Source organism: Falco peregrinus, chromosome 1 (assembly GCF_023634155.1).
Source record: "Falco peregrinus isolate bFalPer1 chromosome 1, bFalPer1.pri, whole genome shotgun sequence".
Taxonomy (NCBI): Eukaryota; Metazoa; Chordata; class Aves; order Falconiformes; family Falconidae; genus Falco; species Falco peregrinus.
The window spans coordinates 52562151-52580845 of NC_073721.1; the positions used below are offsets into that span (position 1 = coordinate 52562151).

General features: G+C 48.9%; 1 long non-coding RNA gene across 1 annotated transcript; it reads left to right on the forward strand.

Annotated features, from left to right (window-relative positions):
* Positions 1 to 1682: 1682 nt before the first annotated feature.
* On the forward strand, positions 1683 to 11477 carry LOC114010489 (uncharacterized). Its single transcript, XR_003551910.2, has 3 exons — positions 1683 to 1855; positions 6919 to 7055; positions 11242 to 11477. It is a non-coding gene; the product is annotated as an uncharacterized LOC114010489 (long non-coding RNA).
* Positions 11478 to 18695: the final 7218 nt, after the last annotated feature.

An 18695-nucleotide genomic window follows, 5' to 3' on the forward strand; every position in this document is an offset into this window, starting at 1 on the left:
TAGTCTAGACGACATGTGCATTTTCCTTCTGTGTCGTTAGCTTTGTGTGAGAGCTTGCAGCAATCAGGGCTTTTATGGAAGAAATACAGCTACAGGTACTGCTAGCTGCCTTAACGGATACTAATTACAATCGTTGTAAGGATTGATTTGCAAAGAAAATTTCTATTGCCTCAAGGACAAACGTTTGTGCAAATCATATTATTGTGTATGGAGAAATTGGTAACACTTTATGAAATGGTTCATTTACAAATACTTTACTATTTATTAAATTAAATGGTATTATAACAATCCTTTTGCAAGTTAAAATATAGTAACTGTTCTGTTTTTGTATTATTTCTGTGCTATAAAGCAGGCTATTAGATCTTGGTTGCCATCACCTGTTAAGACTATTGTTGGTGCATTTTATAACATGCTGTGCCTTAGACATCTAAGGCACCCACGCCATGCTGAAGGGTATCAGGAAGACAGCTCATTTCAGCACGCCCTCTCCCCTTTCTTGATTTGGACCTGAAATTCTAGAATAGAATAATTTTGAAGTTGCCTGTTTTCTAGTCGACTGTGGCAAATAACACAAATTTGTCTGTGATTGTATGTTTGGCTTCTTAAGCTGAGGTGGTATGTGCCCAGGCCCCATAGGAAGCAGGGATGAATGCTTTGGGGACCAGGTTCAGCTGCCTTTGAAATGCATGGAGTGAGACTTCCCCAGCCGGGAGTGCGTGTGCTCGCAGGAAACCAGTTTGGATTTGTTTCTACAAACCACAGTGAGGCAAAGTATGTGCTGACCCCAGCAGAAGAAGGGATCAGTTTGGTCCCTTGGCTCGTCCAGCACAGCTCAGATAACCAGCGGTGGGTGCCCAGCCCTCACCGGTGGGACCAGAAGGTCTCTAACCCACCTGACAGGAGATCTGATTGCTGCATAGAGGTGGATGAAACTGGATTCATCCCTGGATTTGCCCCTCTCCAGGGAGTAGCTGGGAGATACCTGCAAGTGGGAAGCATCTTGCATCTTCGCCTACCCCTTGGGCTGGTTTGGGCATTGTTGCTGTGTACAAGCCAACTGTAATTCAAAACTACAGGGGCTTTGCTCTGCTCCCGGTTTAGGTCTTCAAGACCCAGTGGGTCAGGAGCTGCTTTCCTCTTTTCTATGGGAGCACTATTTGTATTCCCACGGTGACTGGCTTTGTGTCCAGACTCACCACTGTCCACTTGATCATGCTTCCAACATGGAAATTGCCCGGTAGTTCCATTCCTATTGTGTATTATACCTGAAGAAATTGGAAGAGGAAGAAGTGATGCCTTACAAAGGGGTGTGTGGGTGTGTGTGTGTGTGAGGTGGCTGTGCTCGCCCTGTGCTGGGCACTGCTGCCCAGGGACAGAAACGGGAGCAGTGGGCACACCTATAGGTAGTCAAGTATGTGTTAGTCCTGCACCAGCTCCATTCTTACTTTGAGAAGAAGTTGACCTTACCTTCTAAAATTCTTGTCTGCTCTGGAAAACAAGCAGATAAGACATCTTTACTGAGCTAGAAATTTCTCTTGAATGTACCCTCTTTAATTTATGTTCTCTCTCACTTCATTGCCTGCGGCAAAACCCATTAATGGTGGCAGTTTGTGACACAACTGAAGGCTTCTCTAATGGGCAGCTCTCCCGCAATTCCATTGCACTCTGGCTTTGGAGGAATTTGCTGGCATTGTGGTGCTCAGCTTCTCCCCCTCCATTTCCCAGGCTCCAGAGACTAATCCTTCCTTCAGCTGGTTTTGCTGCTGCTATGGCAATATTTTCTCCCCCATAGTGGTAATCATGCAATGGTCTCTGAGAACAGCAGGAGAAGCGGTGCCTGTTAGATGCATAAAAGGTAAGATGAACTACATGTCATAAAACTTTTAAAAGTTCCTTTTTTGTGTTTGTGCGGGGGTTATTTTATATGGCTTTTGATATGAAGCTAAAATTGCACATCAAAAAGGATAATGCATCTTTAAGCTGTTACAATGACTTCTAAATTTTTCATTTAATGTCAGTGAGGAAAAAACCCCCTCAGTTGGCTGAGTTACGTTGGTGAGATGGCTGTTTCATTCCATAAAGTGTCTGCAGTGGATTTGAACAGTAGGAAATCCAAGGGTGATAAATAGCTATTTCTAAGTAAATTTCATGCAATTGCCCTTTGGTTAAAGTCTTTCCTCTCAGCACTTTCCTGTGCACATAGCCCAACTAATAATATTCAGGAGCAAGTGCTTTCCAGTGTGACAACTGATTGCACTTTGAAGCAGTAAATGGCTGATTTCATAATTGGTATAATTTTTCACAAGTACCTGAATGTCATATACAGAAAGAATAAGCAACCTGGACTTAATACAGGAGCTTTTTCAATTCTCCTAAAAATCAATAATGTATTAAACCCCTCTAACTGATTAAAATAATGTGAACCCTGAGTAGGTTTTGTGAGGAAGGCAGGTTTCTTCAAGGGTGGCAGATTTATGGCAAAAGGGTTAATACATGGGGAGAATGGGGATACGTTACAGATGGAGTCCGTTTTCCTAATTAAACTTTTATCAAGATTTTCCTGGTTTGAATTGTTTCACTTAGTGCGATGGAAAAGAGCATTTCCTTTAGTGTTCAGGGCAGCACTTGCAGCACTCGTGTGTGACACTGAGAGCAGTGTCCTCACAGAAAAGATTGTGATTATAAGAAGAAATATGGTATCCATTCCAAAAATTGCATGGTGGGTCCAGAGCATCCCTCTGCCCTGCGACAGGAGAAGGCACAGCATGGTTTTTCAGAGGTGAGCTCCGCAGGTGCCCATGCAGTCTCTGTATGGACCACAGCCCAAGTCCAGAGCATGGGACTGCCACCAGCCTGGGGAGGAGGCTGCTGCCAAATTATCCTGGTGTGCAGGGGGCAATATTTTGCCCAGGGGCCTCTTTGCATAGAAAAGTTCAATTAGTGTCACAGTGACGTGAATGTTATTAACAGGGTAACAAAAGGAAGAGCTGGGAGATAAGCAGAAGGTTATTTCCCGCCCCCCCCCCCCCCCCCAGGATTTTAAGATTTCTTTAAATCCTTTGAGAGTATGGTGGGAAAATGTTTGAAGATCTACTGAGAAAATATTTGTAAAGATAAAGCAAAGACACAGTCTGGCAGCAGAGGCGTGCAGAGGGCAGGTGAGGGGTGCAGGCACCAGGCACCTGGGCGGGTATATCGGAGGTGCAGCAACACACACGGACTCTCACTGGCAGTGCTGCGTGTGATCAGTATCTGGGGTGTGGGTGTGTGTCAGAGTAGTGGAGCACACATAAATATCTCAGAAGGGAAGATTAAGAAAAAAGATCACTTGTGTTGAAGCCTGGGTGAACTCCTAAAGCTCGTGTAACTGCATCAGTCCCCAAAAGCGTGGGCATCCACCTGCGCCTGACAAGGCAGCACCATGTCCCCTCTCCCTGGGGGAGACACGTCCCCGTTTGCCCCTGCGCTGGCAGTAATGTGCATGCCCACCCAGCTGCCCAGACCTGACACAGCATCCCCTGCCCTCCCCAGGAAGGGTATTCTCCCTCCTGGCGTGGTCACACACAGGTGAATTGAGGAATCTATTTAAACTTTGTTTCTCCAGATTGAGATCAGACATCTTAAACTCCATATTATTCACGTTTGTCTGTTGTTTCTAACTCATTTCGTATTTTCCAGCTGAGGGACTCTGCCAGAAGCACTCTTTGCTGAAGATTAAAACAATTTAGGAAGCAGACACCCAATTCCTTTCTTTGGATAGTAGGCAAATTGGATATCTGTGAGAAGCAAGCAAATTTTATTATCAACAGATAGTTTGCTACTTAACTATCCTTAAGAATCCCCTGGTATTTACAGGCTTTTGTTAGCTGTCCTGAGCCAAAAGGAAAACACAGCGTGCATCCTGCAGAGGTACACTGGCTACCACCACGTTCAGAGGCTCCCTCTGCCCTGTACCCCTGTGGGACTGCCGGCAGCCCGGGAGGGCAGTGTGGGGAACAGATATTTAATGGGAGCAAGGATGCTGGAAAGCTACCTGCTGGAGGGGGAAGAGCCCAAGGTACTCCCATGCATGGCTGCGGCGCTCCATGCAGTGGGGACCAGCCTGGTGAGCTTCCCAGGAGCTCTGGCCCCATGTGTGTGGCACTGGTGCCAACAGGGCTGGCTTTTGCACGGGGTCTCAGCCTCTGCTGGGGCACGGTGTCCTGCCTGCAAGGGGATGGGGACAGCCGGACCTGGGACCCTCTGAGTCATGTACTTGCACGCACTGATGCCGGTTTTAAACTGCAGCTGGCATTGCCGTTACCAAACACCAGCTATTAACAAGCGAGCAAGATTAGGAAGAAAGGGGAGAGAAGACCTCGAATATCACAGGCCAAAGGGTGGCCGTGAAGCCTTTGTGGTAGCTTTGTTCGGGCTGACTTACGCTCAGCAGAAAAGCCTTTTGCTTTGAGTCTGTCAGTGGCATTGCACTGCTGCTCTGCAGTTTGTGCTCTGCGATCTCCTCTGATGTTTGTAATGAGGCCAAGGGACATGTGAAATAGCATTTATGTCATTAGCTGTGGCTCTCATTGATTTGTATCAAAATAGCTGTTTTAAATGTAATTACCACTAATTTGTGAAAATGCGCCATTAGATATGTAAATTCATTGGCTAATGGATGACACGTGGCAGACTCCAGTGGATGGGATGACGTGGGATAACGAAATCGGAGACATTTCTCAGCTTGCTAAGCAGGTTTCTCGGGGCTGGGGTTTGGTATCTGGACACACTGGCCTGTCCCCCTGGCGCCTTTCCCCTGGCTCTTCACACAGGGCATAGGCCACATGGGACCTGGAGCTTTCTTCCCAAGCAAAGGTGCATTTCCCAGTGCATTGGGGTGACGCGGGAAATTCTGCAGGAGTCCAGGAAGACAAAGAGGAGAGCTCAAAATTATACAAGGATCAAAATAAACCCATGGAATCATCCATCAGGATTGCTGTAGTTCTTGACCACATAGTCAATGATTTATTTAATCTTAATATATTCCACAAAGAGTCCCCATATTTCCATAAATATGTCATATCTACCTAATACATAGTAATGAACCTGCTCCAAGGGTAAATAAATAAGATCTAAGCTCAGCAAGCCAATGTTTATCAAAGGGAGATATACAGATATTGAGTCCTTTAAAGTACCATTCTTCATAGCAATCACAACCAAGTTAGGCAATTTATAACATGTCAAGTCAATTAGAAATCCCAGTGGGCTCAGTGTGAGCCCAAGCACAGAGGGGGAGGCTCTGACGAAGCGGGTAGGGCTGTGTGTGCGCAGGCAGGCGTGAGCACGTTGGTGTATGGCTCTTGCACTGATGAGCTTCAAACCCTGCAGGACAGCACCACTGACACTGCAGAGCTATCAGGGAATGCTGTCTAAAAGATTGTGCAGTTTCGAATCAGAGAATTGTTTAGGTTGGAAAAGGCTTTTAAGACATCAAGTCCAACCGTTAACCTAACACTGCTGAGTCCATCACGGAACCGCGTTCCTCAGTGCCACACCTATGCACCTCCTAAATCACTCCAGAGATGGGGACTCCACCACCTCCCTGGGCAGCCTGTTCCAATGCTTGATAACCCTTTTGGTGAAGACATTTTTCCCAATATCCAATTTAAACCTCCCCTGGCACAACTTGAGGCTGTTTCCTATTGCTTGTTACTGGGGAGCAGAGACTGACCCCTTGTGCCTACAGCCCCTGTCAGGCAGCTGTAGGGAGCGATCAGGTCCCCCCTCAGACCCCTGTTCTCCCAGCTAAACCACCCTGGTTCCCTCAGCTGCTCCCTGTAAGACGTGCTCTAGAACCTTCACCAGCTTTGCTGCTCTTCTTTTGGACACACAAAGATTTTTCTACATAGCTGTTTTCATGTAGGTGTTTCATAAGGGGAACTTTTAGGCTTCATGTATAGAAGGATTTACTAATTTTTGTTTCGAGACTTGTTTATTATGAAAACTTGAAATAGTTTCAAACAGAAAATTTCACTTGGACTGTTAATTTTTCTTATTCCATTATTTTGTGGCATTATATGTAGCAGTGTGTAACATGATGTAATATACTAGTCTAAATATTTTTATACAAATGCATTGAAAAAAACTAAAAATGTGGGGTGCAAAGGGAAATAACTAGGGTTTTTATATGTTACACCTTTTAAATCTTATTTTCTAGAGCAAAGTATTTCCCATCTGTGTTGCAATTAGTTTGACAAAGTCAATAATAATAGAAGATTCTGATTATGTCAATATGACATGTAATATTATGCACTTCTACTACTATTATGCATATTATGACATGACTTGACATGATATGACAGGTCACATTATGCGTTACTACTGATGTCATAAAATAATGTAAAAGTAATAAAAACAAATTTTGAAATGAAAAAATTTTAAATGAATTAATGATTTTTCCTAAGAGAAATTCCCAAGCAAATCTTTTTCATTTCCATTTTTAAAAAGTTTGTTCTGTTTTCACCCAGAAGGCGAACAGCTTCTGAGGAGTTAACATTTCCCATGAGGCTGGAGCCTTAGGTTTTGATCAGCTCACAAACCCGCAGCTCACAGCTCACAACTCCTCAGTGTTGAGCTCACTCAGGATCCACATGTGCATCATCCGTGAGCCTGGCACATGGCAGCACATCCATGCTTCTGCACACACACCATGTTCCCACGCCATGCCCTGGGCTCCCACGAGCTGGAGGGCAGGGTGGTGTGTGCTAATGTGTCCATACTGGGGGACTGCGGCCCCAGTGCATCATTTTGCACAGGAAAGTGCCAGTCCTGCTAGTCCCAAAGCAACAGATGTAAAAGATATTCACAGTGCATCAAAAGCACAGTGAAAGAAAATACACATTTTTTTGCTTTGTAAATTAAAGCATCTCATTCTTTCAGTCACAGGAGCTGGGATGTTAGGGGAGAAGCTGGTGTATGGTCCCTGTTCTCTGGGGATGCAGTTCCCGCCTCTTTGGGTACCTCTGCCTGGTGCCTCCCAGCTCTGCTGTCACCTGCTCCGGGCATTCATGGAGGAGGTGAGTTACTCCACTTTCCCCTCTCAGGTAAAAAATTTTTTCTTCATTCTCCGCTTTGCTGCCTGCTCATTGCTTTGCCCTCACCCCCAGTAGTCAGGTTTTGTGTTGGCTTTTAAAACTTCTCAGGAGGAGCCTGTGGAGAGCACAGAAAACCCTGGAGAACAGGGACGTGTCCTGGCAGACAAGGTAGCGCAGGTGATGAAGGCACTGCCTGACATCAGACTGGCACATGTTTTACTTGTGTGAAGTATACAGTGTGCTGATCCTAATTTATATTCATTTTTACGGGGATACAATGATAATTCTCACTTCCCAGAGACACAAAACAGTTTGAAAAACATTTATAACATGTCACTGGTGAGCTGGATGCTTACAAGCCTGAATCTATCCTGTGCTCGTGTCCAATGTAGCTGCAAAGGTGTAGATTCCCTGTGCAAATCATTAAGAAAAAATGGCACTTGCTGGCAGGCAGGTAGAAGTTTCAGTGGCCTGGAGACCAAAGCAGGAATCAGACACAGGCACCAGGGGCCACAGACTGTGCTTGCTGTTCTCCTGCCTGTGAACCAGTCAGATAATACAACGGCTGGGATTAGGATTCATTTTTAATGAAATACTTTTTGCAACAATCCTACAGCAGCCCCAAATGGTGGCAGATAAGAGGACTGCCAGGTGGAAGATCTCCTCTTGTCTCGGCTGCTTCACAAGTTCCTCTGTAAGGGAAGCCCCCAGTGATGGCTGCGAGGTGCAGTGGTGATGGGGTGGTGGGGAGGGATGCTGGTGGACAGGGGTGAGGGCTGGCAGCCAGCAGCAGCTGCAGAGGAGCAGTCTCAGTGCTGGCAAACAGCATGAGGATGAGGTTGAAGAAGTGTGAGCACGAGTGTGGTGAGGACCCCCTGACCCCACAAGTGCCAGAGGACAGGGCAGGGCAGCCCAACGCCTCTGGCCCTCTGCCTGCTGCGGTCCTGTGCCTGGGCTGGCACCCACGGGGTCAAGGCAGAGGCTGAGATGGTGCTTTTGGCACCTTAAAAAAAGAGCATCCCTGCCACTGCCTCCCAGGCAGCCATGAAGGACCCATGCCCTGCCCCTCCAGCCTGGAGGGGGCTGGGGGCTGGGAGACCTGGCCTGTGGGACTCTTTGGTGCCCCTTCCATCACCGCACAGCAGACAGCCGCAGCTGCCGGGCCCCGTGGCACTGTGCCCCTGGCTCCCTTGGGCGCTGGGCGAGCTTGATGCCGGCCGGCCCTGCTGCACACTGCTGGCATGGCCCAGGCTGTGGCACTGCCAGCTGTGCCACACTCCAGCATGTTGTGTGGCTTCATGACACCTGGGTGCCAGGGACCAGTGCCTCGGCCCCTGTCCCAGCCCCAGGAGGATTGCCTGATGTGGAGGAGCCACACGGGTGTGTGCCTCTAGAGCCCCTTTCCCAGGGGCCTCCAGCCTGCGGGTCCCCGTGGTGGTGCCAGCCGAGCATGGTGCCCGTGCTTTCCCACCCCCGGCCAGTGAAGCCAGCAGAGGGGCTGGGCCCAGGCCAGAGCCACCTCCTGACCTGAATTTCCAGCCAGCGTGGGACCTGCTGCCCAAAGCCTCCCTCCCTAGGCTGACACCCCCCAGGGGTTCCTGCTCCACTGCGGCAGAGTCCTATCCTCGCTGCGGAACAATTGCCCCTTCACCTTGCAGTGAAATTCACACTGCAGCATCGTCCCCTCATCCTCATGTCCCAGCAGCACTGCTCCTGCCTTGCAAGTGCTGCAGTAGCTGCGTGAGGTGCATCCTGCACATGATTTACTGGGGCTCCTCTCTGCTGCCATCGCTCCTCTGCTGAAGTCACCATGGGACCATGCAGGTGGCAGTGTGCTGCTGCTCTGGGGTGAATTGCATCTCTGACAAGAGCTGCCTCTCCTTGCAACCCTGCTCCTCCCGCAGAGCCTGCACCAGCCCACCGCCATGCAGTGTGGGTCACCTACACACCCATGGCCCTGGTCCCCCTGCTTGCAGTGGGGCTGGCTCCACTTTGGAGTTGTCACAGGGTGGCAGAGAGGCTCCATGTCTCCAAGGCCTGTGCAAGGGGATGGAGGCTGTGTCCCCTGCAAGGGGACATGCCAGCTGGTGGCTGCCAGCCCCGTGGGATGTTCCCTGCCTGGCCACTGTGGTGGGAGAGCCCTGCAGAGCCTGTCCTCCCTGCCACAATGTGCCTTGCTGGGGGCTCTGTCCTCTGTGCTTGGGATGGGCAGTGCTGCTGACAACTCTTCCCAGGCACGAGAGACCCTGGTGATACAAGAAAGGTCATTCAGGGACCACAACAGTGTCGTCTTCAAATGGAAATGTAATTTTTTTATTTTTCAGTGCTGATAGAGTGCTCAGAATAAAGGTAGCTGATGGCTGGGAGAGCTTCAGCTCGGACAGCCTCCAGCCTCTTCTCCCAGCCCTTGCCTGTGCACAACGTGGCACAGAGCCCCGCTGAGCTGCCATCCTCCTCCTTGGTGGCTGTGGGACTGCTGCCCGTCCCCTCCTCGCAGGAGCAGTGGCTGTTAGTGAGGGGCTGTGTGATCCCTACCCGTGGTGCCTGTCAGAGGGGACCCAGAAGCGTGCGGCTCGGTGGGCACCTGAGTGTTGGGAGCCGTGCGAGGGCTGCCCCTCACCAGCCCTTCCACCTCCCCTGGACTGCAGGAGGGAGGGGGCCTGGGGGTCCCCCGAGCCCTGGGAGCGGGGGCTGGGTCTCAGCTGTCTTGCCAGGATGCCCCCTCTGCTGCCTGGACCTGCTGCCTCCCTGCCTGCTCCGGCACCGGGCGCTGCTCTGGGCAAGCGATGCCGTCTCAGAGTGGAAGTTATCTCGTGTTACAGACTCGTGTTGGGTGTCGCTTCCATCTCCATGAAAGCAAATGAAAGGGTTTTGATCCAAATTGCATTTCCTCTCGTAGTCTGGAGTATGACGGCACATTAAAGCCTATAATATTCCACTGCTGCTCTTTTGCATGATTTTTTAATTAAAAAACTATGGAGTAAACAAACATTCTGCTCTGGAGTAGCCCTGCAGAGACCCATCCGTAGGCACATTTACATCTCTACACTTTTTCAAGAAAGTTTATATCTTAACAACAACAAAAAAAAATAATATCACCCACCCAAACAGTTAGTATTGGATAAAAGTTTGAAGTGAAAGGCAGCTGGCAACCTTCTCCAGCCCGTGAAATGATATTAACATTTTATTATTCTAAGGTGAGCTTTTTGAAACGGAATTTTAAATGTTACCCTGCTGTTCCAGAACACAAAAACCTTTAATTTTATGCAAATGAACAGCGAGGAGCTGAGCGCTTAATGTAAACGAACACTTTCTTTGTAGGAGAGGTTGGAAGAGAAAAAAAAAAATTCCCAGGGATTCTTTAATTGCTGTCTGAAATTATGTAAATCCCACTGCTAGGCAGAACGCAATTATCCCGTGCCCCTCTCTGCCAGCATTGCTAATGTCTAACAAAATATCGGTGGGTGACATTTAGTCGAGGTAATGCAAATGAGAATTAATTTTTTTCCAAGACAAAGGGCAGCTAAAAGATCACCTCATTCATACACCGCGGAGGGGGGCAGAGCCAGAGGGCTCTGCCGGGAAGGCGGCGCCAGAGGCAGGCGAGGGCACCAAAAAGTTGGGCTGGTGGCACTTGGGGACAGCTGGGCCCAGGCCAGAGCCTATAAGTCCTTCTTTATCTTTTTATTTTTCAAAGGAATGAAACCCGGGGAGGTGGGGGCAGGTTGTTTGTTTGTTTTTCTTTTTAATTCATGGTCATTCTGACACGGGGGCAGGATGGGAAACGTGATTGAAACCCCCTAATCGCTCTGCCTGGTGTCGGGTAAAGGCAGCATGTGATTTATCACCTACTTGTGCTGATAACTAGCAATAATTCTATTAAATATTCAGAGTGAGGCTTTTGCAACACAATTATCAAATGGGATTTGTTAGCACAGAAATGCTTCACGAGCACAAAAAGGTGCTGCAGGTATGGGGAAGGGGCTGCTTTTTAAAGGGCTTCCCTTGCCCCCGCTTTGACTGAGGCTGGGGTCACCTCCACACTTGCAAGGTGGGGGGACGGTTGCCATTTTTGTAACATAAATCAGAGAAGTCATACAGGGATTTTCCTTCTTCTCTCTTTTTGTTTTCCTTTTTGTTTTTTATTTTTGGTTCTTGCGTTTCACAGCTACCCTTGCTTCCAAGGCTGCATCTAAGAGCTTGTGACTCTGCTTACCTTTTGAAAGAGAAAAGGAAACCCCAGCGGGAGCTGGTGCAAGGCAGGGGCAGGTCTGTGTGAAGAGTGATGAAGTATATGGATGCTCAGAAGGCTCCGGATCAGGGTAAGAAGTGCTCGTGGAATTATCCTTTGAAATGTACACTCTCTGCAGGGAGGCCCCGGGGATCATCCTTGCTGGAGGAGATGGGCTGAGTTGCACCATCTGCTTGGGATTTAGGACAGGCAGAGCTGTGAAAATAAGAATTAAAAATACAGAGTATCAGGAAATAGTTTCCTCTTGGCCTGTCTTTTTGAAATTATACCAGGCAAAGCTGGATGGTTGGTGCCACCTGCGTGCTGCAGCATTCCCCATGATGGGGCTGGGTTGCTGGTGGCTGGCAGGGACCCCCAGTCCCCCAGGGCTGCACCGCAGGCTCTGCCACCCGGCACCAGCCCCACCTGAGCATGGCTGCTCTGGCAAAGCTCAGACACCTCCCCTTTTTTTTATCCAGTTCCTGCCACATCAGCTCCCCATCCTAGTCTTGTTAACACAGCATGAGAGGGGCCGATGCCCAGGAGGAGCCCCCGGATCTGGCAGGCTCCCCCTGGGCAAGCGTCACCAGCAACCTGCAACTAGCTCCATGGTCCTATTCATAAATGTAGGATCTCCAGTGCCGAAAAAGGAATGGATGTATCATTCATCTGTTTCTCATTGCATTTCCTTCCTTTGAGCTGTTGAAGCCAGTGCATTGAGAAATGCATTCCCCTGATGCCCGCACCATGACCACCAGCCCGCCCAGACTCTCCCCCAGCTGTGCTTGGCACCCACCGGGCTGCACACTGGTGCAGTCCTGCCATGCTGGTATTGAGCAAGGAGGATGGAGGGGGTCAGGAGGCGTGAAGTTGGGGTGATGCAACTGCAGGCAGAAGCTGTCCCTTGCCTGCAGGACACCGCTGCTGTACAAAGACTGTCCTTGTCCTCCTAAAATTTATAATCTTTATAATCTAAGATTTAGACTCTTCAAAGCTTTATGCCTGTCTTTAACCTGTAGCACATGCATAGTCTCAATGGGATTTCTCATCTGCTAAGAGTTAAGCACGTACATAAATCTTTGCAGGCTGGGGGCCTAAGGCATTCCCATGCACACATGCACACACATTCCTGCGCACACGCGTAATGGAACAACTGCCATGCAAGCTCACTCGTGGAGCCATCTGTGTCAGAGCGGGGAGGCACGCAGAATCCTCGACGCTTGTGCCAACCTCCCGAGCATTTCTCAAGCATTTTGGATGCTGGGGGGATGTTGAACTTCTGACACCACCTTTAGCAAATTCCTTCTGTGTCTGCATCTCCGGGAAGCAGGAGGGGGATGTTAGCAGGCAGTAATTGTGCCAGAGGTGAGCACAAGCAGGGAGCAGTCATGCACAGTCACAGACAGCATTTGGGTCAGACTGGGAACAGAAAATAGCTCAGGAAAGCACTGGCATGCCAGGTACTTGGCATGAAAAAGAAAGCATGTTGAAGGCTCGCTGTGCAGTGAGTCTTTCCCTGCCTCCCTCCACCAGGCTGCTCACTCACAGACATGGCCAGGGCAATGTGCACAGGACCCGGGGCTGCTCTGCACAGGTGCTCCAGCACAACTTGTCTAGTGCAGCCTCCTGTGCTCAAATGCTGTCGTGAAGATTTGTTACCAGGTTCCATCACATCAGCTTCATTTTCACTGATGTAAGCTGTTCCAACATGATCCAGAGTCAAACTGGTGTAAGATACCAGGGCAGATTTTTCATGAACTGGCAGAACTGATGAAATGCCATGCCAACCACTCTAAGTCCTTCCAGTATATAGGGTTTGTGAAGTGTTTCTCCAGCTGTTTGCATTTAGCAGTATAGCATTTGCAGCGGTCTGGTCTATGAGACTTCACTGTATGAACCTCCAAGCTTTAATTTCCATGCAGCAGTTTTTGCCATCAAATGACCAAAAAAAAAAGAAAGAATAAATTCACATTTAAAACATCCCCATTAAACACTTTTTTTTGCCCTCATGTAATGTTGTTTTAAGTCAGACAATATGACCTTCATGAAACTCCATATCTGGTGTTTGCAATGTGAGTGGATAAGGCCTCTTTAATTTGGGGTTAAAGTATCCAGGCAAACTCATCAGGTGAGAAGCAGCATTTCATAAATATTTTGTGCTCTGCAGCGTTCACTTTATTAAAGAAAAAATTGCATTAGTTTCCCTAAAACATCATATGCCCACTACACGAAGTTATGGCCGTTAGACAGCAACCCTGGGCAGTGGCAGGCAGCAGCGCACATAGCGGTGCTCAGGCTTGCCCCCGCGCTGCACGGCTGCCTGCGCCCGCAGTGGCTCGGGTCAACTGCTATTTGTCAAAAGCATCCGTGGCTGTGGCCCCAGGCAAAGTGCTGATCACAGCACAGCACCCTCTGAACTGACCCAGGCATTTAGCCTTTTCTGAGAAATATTTACGGAAAGGTCAGCAAATGCTTTGTGACAAGATGCTAGCACATCCCTAACCTGCTCCTTTCTCACTCCCTACCTCGCCCCACGTGCCAGCCACAGAACAAACCAGGACCGGATGCCGACATTCCTTCCTTTGCATCACACAAACACTGCTTCGAGCCCCCCACGCCTGCGCGGGCAGGGATGTGTTTCTGTCTGTAACCCCATCTGTTTCCAGAGGATGCTTTTGCATCAGCCAAATGATTTTCCATGTGCCCCCACAACACTGGGGTTGTTTTGCGTGAAGAAAAGCCCTTCTCACTATGCTCAGCTTGTCCTAACAGCAGCCTCTGCTGCCCTAGTCCCCATGCCTGCTTCATCAGCACCTCTCAGGGTCAAGATTTGGGAGCTATGATTGAAAAGGAATGAACAGGACCTGTTACTGCAAAATGCTGGCAAAGAGGAGGATGCTGCATCAGGGTTACAAGCAGGATGGCTCCGTGCACTGCACCGTGGCAGCACCAGCTGCCTTTTCCTGATTGCACCAGGTACCCCGGGCTCTGGAGCCAACTGCACTTCCCCATCCTATTGCCAATGATTTCTTCCATCAAACATGCTTTTGCTGTGCTCACTGCCACTGTGTCCAGGCAACTTCAGCTACTGGGCCCTTGCTGACCTATCTGCTGGCTCCATCTTTGCTTCTCCATCCCACAGTCAGCAGCATTAGCTGCCCGTCCTGGCAGCAGCCAGTTACTGCCCATGGTGAGGCAGGCAGACAGACAGACAGAGCAGCAGCAGGAACCAATCACTCTAAACAGATTTATCAGCTAGAAAGTTCCTTGCAAGAAAATAGAGCAGTGAGGGGCACACGGTCCTGAGGACGAAACAGGCTTACCATTCCTGAGCCCTCCCTGCCCTGAAATGGCCCGGGTTTCTAAGCAGATCAGAGTAAAAACCTCCTGTAGCTGGGTAATTCTGCCTCTTCCCGATAAGCCGGTAACCCCATTAATAGAGAGTCTGGCATGGAGGGAGCTGTGCTGGGAAAGCGCTGCACCTCAACATACACAGCAGATTAAAAAGGACTTAATCACAGTGCAGCCACAAAGTGCACTACATTGCATTATTCCTCTGAAATAAAATTTTATATACAGCCTATCTGAGAGCAGCACAAAATAAATACTTTTAAAATCTATGATTACTGTAGGGTTTTTTTTTAATTTTATATTGGTGGCTGAGTTCTGCTCTTGCTCCAAAGGATTAGAGGGATAATTCCATTACAATTTAGTAACAAGATTAAAAGAGCCAGTTATCCATTTATGGGGGTCTATGGAAACAAGCAGTGGCTTCTGGAGGTCTCAGACCCTGGGTAGGTGTATCACTCACATCACAGACACATCCAAATCAGGTTAAGGCACAGGCAGGACATGCCCGAGGTGAAAAGGTCTCTGGGGCCACCCGTCCCAGCTTTACCTTGAGAAATGTTCAGGAGTTCGCAGGGCAAAAGCATGCAGACAGGGAGACTTTCTAGTGTGAGAATGGTCATGGACCGGAGGAGAAAGGAAGGGAGAGCAAGAAGGAGCGCTCTAGAAATAAAGCCATTCAGGCAGCTCTCCCAGGAAAGAAGCACCAGTGCCACAAACGTCAGTGCTGAGGACATGTTTCACACAACCACTGACACGAGGGTCCCCAGGGCAGGAGGAGCCATCTCTAGCATGAGAGGTGGAAGAGACCCAGCACCAACCCATCGGGAGGTTCCTCTCAGGGCCAGAGTGCATCCCCAAGAGAAAAAGGGTAGTGGGGTGCTGGGGTGGCTGTGACAGAGATTGCCAGATCCTTTCAGCCATGCAGAGCATGTGAGAAATACCCATCAGCCAGACACCTGGAGAGTGCCAAGATTTGGTATGCCAGGATCTTGACATCTTTCCTATCTCCACAGCTGGAAGAGGAATTTGTGACACCTTCTATAGCAAATTTAGTTTCTTCCTACTTAGAAGCAAATTCCTGAATTCTTGAACATTTTTTTCCTCCAAGTTCTCTGTGATTTTCTGCATTGATAAAGCCTTGGCTCTGCAGGACAGGAAGGCTTTAGGTCAGCAGTAGGAATTCCCAATGGGTGTTGAGTTATGTAGGATGCATGGTTTATTACTCATTCCTCCTACCTCACACAAGGACACAGCATTATAATCATGCATTTGGACGTCAGCTTCACACTGATGATCTGTTACGCAGTTACAAGGATATTTGAGCATTTGGGTTTAAAAAGCACTTTTCAGGAGCGTTACTAAATTTCACTTGCAAGGATATTGGCTGAAAATGACCGCGGCAGAAGATGCAAACACAGGTCATGTGGAGGAAGGGAGTTATTTAGCTGTTCTAATGAGTACATGTGGGAAAGCATTTGCAGCACTGGTCCAGCTCTGCCCCATGGATTGGAAATCTCACTGTCGGAAACTCCCTTGCACAAAAATAATGTACCTGTCAAGCTACATAGGTGGAACTGGCATGAAACATTCAGGGTTAGAAACTAGCCATCACTGGCATTCTTCTGTGTATGCTCTATACTGATTAACGGATTAATTGATATTTAATTGATTGCACTGTCAGAGCAGGACTTTAGCATGTGCTGATTGTCTCGCTGACTGTTACTAACAAGTCTGAAGAGCATTTAGTATAAATCCATAGGAACTGTGCATGCAAAAGGTACAGAAACTGCTTCAGTGGCCACAAAGACCTGAGTTCATGGAGCACAGTCAGTAAGCAATGTAATCTTTCACCCACAGAAAGGTCTTTCTCCTTGGTTTTAAAATAATTGTTCAGAGAAATTTAAATTTAGCTGATTAGGTGGAGTGAGACGTGCCCTCAGTGTGACCCCCCCAGCAACATGCCATGCTCTGCTCTCTGCCTGGAAAGCTCCTCTGCAGCGTTTGTGCCAGCTTTGCACAGCCCTGTTTTGTCCCGGGCAGGGGGAATAGCCAAGTGCCTCCACTGGGGGGGACTGATGCAGACCGAGTGTCTGTCCCCATGCCACGCAGAGCAGTGGCCCGGTGCGAAGGGGCAGGTTTGGAGGAGCAGCCAGGACCCATCCTGGGGTTCTGCCTTCCCCTTGGCCTCGAGCAGGGTGGGCAGGATGCAGCCTCCATGCCTGGGGCGCGGGGCACCGTCCCCTGATGAATGGTCCTGTGCATGTATAGCACTTCTTTTGCTGTTTGTCAAGAGCTTCTTTAAAGGCCTCTCACTCCGCAGAGTTACAGCCTATAGCAATCTGTCCTTTTCTCTTCAAACAAACCCTTTATAGGCTTGTTCTTGTGAAATTTATGGGTTGTTGGGTGAAACATTAGGAAACATTACATCAAAAATGTAGAATGCTTTTCCCAGCCTGAACCAAGGTCTGTGGCAAGTGCTGGCTGCTGAGATACGGCTCTGACAAGCCTTTTCTTCACCGTGACCAGGACTGCTAAGTAATAACAGCTAGCACCGGCAGCCCCTCCACCAGGACGGGGGATCATTCACCTGTGTGCCCCTTCCACCAGTGTTGGTGAGGGACCGGATTATCCCATCGGAATGTAAAGATGCAGAACACACCATGGACCTGCCTGGTTTTTAAAAGGTGCAGACGCAGATGTGCTGGTGAGTTCCCCGAGGGAACAAAGCTGGCTGCAGAGTGGCTTGAAATGAAGCACAAGAATTTGAAAGGATCAATAGGTTTTTGGAAGAGCCACCAGACAATTGTAACAACGTTGTCTTGCTGTATTAGTTTAATGTCCACTTGAATCACTGACCTTAAGGTCTGAAAAGGACTAAATCTAGAAACAGATTATTTTTTCCATGCAATATGACAGAGGGGCTGTGGTCACTTCCAAATGCAATTTTACGTTCTCTTATGGAAATGAGTTGTTCCTTGGCTACTTTAAAAAAAGAAACCAATATATGTTTGTCTTGAAAGGGGCTAGACCTCGGTGATGGTGAAGCCATTGTGTGCCGCAGCAGCGGCAGGAGCGGCAGCGCCGAACCAATGCTACCCCCTGGTGACCGGAGCTGACGAGCCGCGCTGCTCCGCGCTGATCCGCGCTGCTCCGCGGGGACCCGGAGAGGCGGGAGCACTGGCAGAGCAAGGCCTGTTAGCCTTGCCCTGGGCTTCTCATCGCAGCAACAAATAGAATCGTTTTATCCAACATTCCCAGTTATACTGCAAGTGTAAAGACGCGGGACGCATCATGGACCGGTCTGGTTTTTAAAAGATGCTGGTGTATGTGTGCAGATGACCCCCCTGAGTTCCCTGAGGGGACAGAGCTGGCTGGAGCAATTTCTGTCATAGAGTCATAGAATCATTTAGATTGGAAAATACCTGTCCAACCGTTAACCCAGCACTGCCAAGCCCACCACTAAACCATGTCCCTAAGCACCACATCTACACATTACTTAAATACCTCCTGTGCTTCATCCTGCAGCAGTACAAAAGGAAATAGAGAGATAGACTGGGACCCTTGCACCTCACAGGGCTGGGGTGGAGGGCATGGGCAGAAGCAGGAGTGCTGGTAGGGACTGGCCAGGGGCACCTCAGGGTGCACAAGCACCCAGCCAACACAGGGAGTTGGTGCTGGGGCGCAGCCAAGCCTGGGCAGGGGGGGCTGCACAGCTCATCCGGCAGGCAGAGCGGCACTGCCACCCCAGCAGTCCTGGGCACCCTGGCAAACCCTGCTGTGAAACTTCTTACAGGAGTTAATGGGACTTCACCCAGGACAGAGCTGCAGCAAACCTGCAACCTGGTCTGGTGTGCCATACAGCCTGGATCTCACATCTCTCTGTGTTATACTGCTCACTCTTTGCATCTTGCTAATGAAAAGCATGGATGTAATTTCAATTAAAGATAATTACATATTTAAACTTAACATTAAATTCTGCACTAAAACAAAATTACATGAAATCTCAGTGTGCAGCCGTGCTGCAAGGCAGCATGTGAGGC